The sequence below is a fragment of the Excalfactoria chinensis genome, chromosome 6 (genome assembly GCF_039878825.1).
Source record: "Excalfactoria chinensis isolate bCotChi1 chromosome 6, bCotChi1.hap2, whole genome shotgun sequence".
Classification (NCBI taxonomy): domain Eukaryota; kingdom Metazoa; phylum Chordata; class Aves; order Galliformes; family Phasianidae; genus Excalfactoria; species Excalfactoria chinensis.
Genome location: NC_092830.1, coordinates 18,166,295 through 18,172,428, shown reverse-complemented (window position 1 = coordinate 18,172,428; position 6,134 = coordinate 18,166,295). Strand labels below are relative to the sequence as shown.

The 6,134-nt window shown below is 41.6% G+C and overlaps 1 long non-coding RNA gene across 1 annotated transcript; it reads left to right on the top strand.

Moving 5' to 3' along the window:
- Positions 1–1,226: 1,226 nt before the first annotated feature.
- Positions 1,227–6,134, top strand: LOC140254251 (uncharacterized). The gene is made up of 3 exons (XR_011904106.1): positions 1,227–1,971; positions 5,367–5,535; positions 6,004–6,134. It is a non-coding gene; the product is annotated as an uncharacterized lncRNA (long non-coding RNA).

Genomic DNA, 6,134 nt, shown 5'->3' with positions numbered 1-6,134 from the left:
CCAGCACAGCTCTGGGAAGGCTCTCCTCTGCCTGAGAAAGTCTCAGTGAGCAGGAATATGTTAAGGACTATGAGATTCTCAGGTACTGGGAGCCATCCATGCACCATATATAGCATTTCCATTCTTTATTTTCAGTGCCTGGCATCCCAAGCAGTCATTTTTGCAGGTGTTTTTAACAGCTTTTCTTATGTTCTCTTGGCAGGCTGGAATTTTCTGGGTAGTATATTTTTTACTATCTCTGAGTTTCGAATTTATTTCAAGGTGAAATTGGCTTGTTGTAGTTGTTGTTTTGGACATCTTTTTTTCTTCCTTTTTTTATCTATCATACCATGCCACATCATATCATATTAGAAGAGCTGTTGCAGAAGAGTGAGGATCGAGACTAAACCATTCATAAAGAATCTCTGTGATTGCAGGAACCCATTTTTATCAAGATCTTGAAAGTGTTTGGTTTTAGAATTAAAAAAATCATGTAACATGTTTTGGCATGTCATGTGATGTTTCCACTGGGAGACCAGAAAGAAGCAATTGTGGAAGGAAAACCATGACATGCCTATCAGAAAAGGAAGCAAAGATATCTTTTGTCAAGGATCTACAAAGCAGACATTTTGTTCTGGGATAACCAGCAGAGCGCTGCTACTACATCAGCTGGTAGAGCTGGACGAGTTGGGCAAGCTTTCAGTGCACAAGAAGGACCACATCTTTTCCCAGTTATGCCAAGTGCTCTGATTTGCACGCTACCTTTACTGACATCCCTTGCCCCAGAGCAGCTCAGCAGCAGAGCTAGTGCTGAAATACCGTAGTTTTTCCATTTTGCCAGAAGATGGCAGAAGATAGCAACCTTGTGTGTTTTAAAAATAGCACACTCATGGCCGGCAGTTAGAGAGCTGTTAGTGACATAGGAGAAACTGCTGTGGCTGGATGGGAAAAAAATGTGAAGGGTACTCGATGAATTAAATTGGTATTGACTCGGGCAGATTCCTCAACTGATCTACACTGCATCCTTTTCTGTGCAGATTTTCTGTATAAGAAAAGCCTGTAACTGTGCTCATTCTTCCTACACACAGTGCAGTTCAGCCTGGATTTGCTTCAATGCCAAAATCTTTTGTAACAAACCAGGCTCCTTTGGTGTCCAGCACATAATGCTATCAGCCCAAGTGAAAATCAGGCTGATTTGTTCTGTCTTTTGTTCTCTCTTCACAGACTAATTTCTCTTTCCCAGACGCACCACTCATGGTAGGATAAGAACCCAAGCAGTGCAAGCACCCTCATCTTGATGCTGGAAGAGGGGCAGTCACTGGATGATCAACATGCCTGAGTGCTGGCTGCAACATAGACTGGCTGCAACATGGGCTGCTGGACATTGCAGTGGACTAGCAACAGTGGTCAGCTCAGACGCCTCCTCTCTCTTCTCCAGGGGAAACTGGCCCATCAGCCACATGGTTGGTGCAGAACTTTCAACTGATGTAGCACTGAGGAAAAACAGCTGACAGTACGGATGCCTATTATCTGGACAGCAACACCCTTGTCTCATTAGATGATGCTAAGACAGACCCCAGTACCTTCTACTCTTGGGATTCTGGTCCTGCTTGGCTTTTTAAGGTATTGTTCTTCATATTGTTCTATTAGTCAAAAAGACTTTGGTCTTAGGTTGGTTCTGTGGTTAGCAGCAGGAATAACCTTCATCTTCTGAGGAAAACAAGTGATAGCAACTGGAACTGCTGGTGACACCACAAGCACACTATCAGCTTACGGGGCTTTCTATGGCCCTTTGGCTGCCCACCTCTGTCACTGAGTGCCTCCTGCTATTTGGAACTGGATTAATCCTTCCTGAAAATGAGTAAATTTAATAGACTGTGAGATACCTTTGAAGCTGCTGCATCCAGTACATCCTATATCCCAGGTATACTTTCACCAACTGACCGTTTTTGTCAAAGGATCTCAAGGATATCTCAACTCTCTGGAACTGAGGTGAGCAAGTACAAACCATTTACATGTTGTTGAAGTTTTAGTAGGCAAGTATATATATACTCTATTGGTATCTCTGACTGTTTAGTATTGAAGACTTCATATTAAATGCTAATTTGCCTTTTTTTTTTTTTTTTTATCTTTCTTTCTCTTTTTTTGAGTGAAGACAATATTGAGAAGCAATTCAGTACAGGTAGTTCATCCCTAAAAGAAAGGCACATTCAGGGCTGTCAAGGAATTTGAAAGCCTTGGGCTAAAGGATTTTGCACAGATTTCTGCTGAGTAAGGGCTATATACCTGAGAGGGAAAGAATACTAACTCAAGTGAGCTCAAAAGGTCACAAGCTCCTGCAGAACCAAGACAGATATGGTTGTGGTGCTGTATTGCTGCTCATCTCCTGTCCATGGCTTGATCATTGCCACAAGTAAGAATTGTGATGCATGGAGTGCTACATCATGCCTAACCCAAAAGACCAAATCTGGCCTGAAATTCTCATCTGGGTCCTTTTCTCTCTTTGTGGCACCATCAGATGGAGGAAGGTTAGTAGTGACTTGCTGACTGTTGGAACTCAAAAGTGTGCTGCAGAGATTACATGACTTCTTGTTATAGCTTACTGAATGTCTGCCCCACTTTCTACATCCATAGTGACAGCAGACTGTATGAGGGTCTGCTGTTCATGACTCCAGTTTACTGTGTCATCCTAAGGTCCTTAATGACTGTGATTACCAAATAAATCCCTCTCATCCCTTTGTTAGCTTAAACATCCAGTTGATGAACAGAAAACTGGGTGATGACCATTTAAATATTCCATCTGCCTCTGCTAACAGAGTTGTTGGTGCAGTGGTGTGGCTCTCATGCACACATGCAGGCTGCTGTCTGTCCGGTGACAGTTCCCCATTGCTGGGTAATTGTGTCTTGACTTCACAGCTCCTCTGCATGGCTACACACTTCCTCAGCATGCCCTATTAGGAGCAGCCCTCCCTGTTTGCAGAGATCTGAAAGCATGCCACCTTTTGGCACAGAAATGCAGCCTGCTACCCCCAGAGGAAATAAAGATAAAATCTTGGCCGAAGAGGTAATTCTGAGAACAATGCTAAGGTTATGGCTTTCTAAATATTTATCTTCAGTCTGTATTTGATGCCTGGACAATGAGGTGGCTGGGCTCTTGCAGAAACCTACAAGAGAAAAGCAGTGGTTTTCCTGAGCTGCAAGACAGAGCATATGCTGCAGGGCCACTCACAGCCTTTGTGGCTGAGAATTTCACGTCATGTCTCCTGCAGAAACCTTCAGATCTGGGCTTTATGTATGGTCAGTACAGTTGTGCTCCTTTCTATTTCTAAAAACAATGGATTTCCCTCCTTACTCTCTATGTTCACTTTGCTTCACTCACCATTTTCCTGAGTTTAGCAAAGAAGCTGTGGAGATAATAGATGAACAAAAAATTATCAAGGACTTTTTTGTATAGGGGAAATATTTTTCAAAGGCAGAAAAAGGGAATCTATCAGGCTATGCACCTAAGCACTATTTATGCCCTTGAAAACCTTTCCCTTAGAGTGCTTAATTGGTCTGTGAAAAGCCATTGCCAAAGGAGGTAATTGACCATTTTTTTATAGAAGGATCAGTAAGAAAAACATCCAGAGCTATTGTTCTAGAAGTTAAAAATATAGAAATCAAGAATTATGCAAAAAATATGTTTTGGGGCATAAGCCAGCCTTTCCCAAAACTATGCAAATTCATTTGGTGAAAACAACAGCAGACACAACGAAATGAGTTGTATACAAAGAACTGAGATCTCAAATGTGATATTATGCAGAAGGTAAAGAGACTGTACTAGATAAGTAACAGCTCAGTGTGTTATCAAGGGTGCACTTCGATTTTGATGAATGTTAAAAGAACCTTTAGCCTTGAAAATAAAGAGGATAATTTCTCTCTAGGCAGTGGCTGCTCATGAAAGTCATAAAATAGGAGCATTGGAGCCCTAATTTTATAGTGCTTTTTAAATGATTTTCAAATGGTCCAGCTGTTTTGTGCCATAATATCACGAGGCAGAGATATTTACGCCAGCGATAACAAGCATGCATCAGCCTGCCCGAGCTGCTCCCTGCAGGCAGCCGGCATTAGGTGAAACACATATGGAAAACTGATACTTGCCAATGCGGATTGATCACGACACCGTGGCTGGAGCAATCTCGGGAAGCTGCTTTTTGCACCAAACAACTCAACTGCTTTCCTTGTTTGCGTCTTGTCCGCGGGGCACAGGATGTATGCTCCCAGTGATTCTGCTTCTATTTTGACACTTGAGCACCTGCCAGTTATACACACCACCTAGGCCATGCTGTCCTTGGTAGACTGTTTGGAAATAGGAGGGCCAGTTCAGCCCTGGGTTACACCACTGCTTTTCTGTGGGAGTTTCTTCAAGGTTTGGTTTGCCCCCATCACTGATGTTCCCAAATTGCACTGCGTTCATTTGCACAGAAATACGCATATGCTGCAAATGAGCTCAGAACAAATGCTGCATAGCTCTGCTGAGATGCTGGAGTTGCCACCTTGCCAATTTGGGTATTCATTTCAGAAATCTGATCAGTATTTTATCTTTGCAGTTCCTATTCCTTTGCAAAACATTGACAGTAGACAGATGCTCTGGGAAAGCAGACTAGGGCTGAAAGTGTGGGCTGTTTATGAAATATCCCTGTAAAATTAAATAACTCTTTATGTGTTTACTAACGCTGAAGACACAGCACTATTTGTGTTAAGAGAACGTAGGTGGTAATGGGAGATTCTGAGCATGAAAAGAAAGCTTAATTTTATTTATGACAACATGTTGCTGTAAGTCTCAAGTCTGTAAGGCTAAGACAGAGCTGGGTAGAGGATATGGTGGCAGGTAGGTGCCTCTGGTAAGTCCCTGGGAGCTGAACATCAATTGTCAGCAGGGTGGGAAACCTGTCTTTCCCCAGTGTGAGTAACTTCTGTCTCCCAGTCTGTGTAATTTCTTGTACATATTGGATTTCCACATTTGGTTCTCTTTTTCTTTGCTAATTCCACTGTAGCAAATTACATTAGCATCTTTTTAAGTCCAGTGCTAGTCCTTAAACACTGAACAACTTTCTTCTGAAGTCAGGATTTATGACTTTTCATGAACAGAGTGGCCAATGAAATAGGAACATACTAGAGCACATTTTTTCTTTCATTTAACCAAATTATTAAGGAGCAAGTGCAAAATCCCACTGTCCCCTAATAGATGGGAAACAGGTTTGATAGCAAAGCTCTATGTCACATTCCTGTGATCTCTATCTCATATTTAGATTGTCCAACATTACTTCCCATCACTTTGATCTTATATTTCATAAGAATTTACATGGGCATATACTGTATCACTGTTCAGTATCTAAATCTTGCAGCTGTTTCAGGAACCCTCAGCTTGATGAATTGCTCAGTAATGGAAAACTCTTTGAATAGCATTGCCTTGAGAAAAATGACAGCAGATAAGTTAAGCCAGCCCAAGGGGAGCAGATCGGCTTTTTCCAAGAATACAAGGAACCAAGATTTTCCCGCAGAATAAAAATGAAGGTATGTGGTGCTGCTCCTGGCTGCATTGTATAGTGCCAATTGCATTAGTTGGTAATTCTGCCTTACTTGCATCTCATCTCTCCAAGATCCAATTTATGGCAGCTGAGATAAAGTATCCTTCAGGGTATTACATTTTTTCATAAATCAAGAACCACTTTTTGATATAAGAGATCCGAGTCCAGAAGCAGAGGAAAACATATGGCACTAGGCTTTGTAAATGGTCAGCTGGCATGTCTCTTATGGCTGTTTGCAGCTTTTGGCTACTTCTCAAACCAGAAAGTAACATCTTATATGCTGTGTATTCTTATATACCAATTATAAAAATAAATAAATAAGCTTTAGAAAAAAAATACTAATTTTTTTTTACATCTTCACTTTTCAACTGAAATCTCAGCGCCTTTCTTCACATTCACTGAAACACAGCATCATTCCCATTTATGGTTGCTTGCTTTTTTTCTCTCATTTCAGAAGACACCCTTTGGTGATTACAGTGGTCCATGTGTCGTATTTGCCACTGACTTGGGCACAGTTACAGTTCTGTGCATTACTTCCTATCTTTCAGGACACTGCTGTGCTCTCCTTTGCCATGGAGACAATAT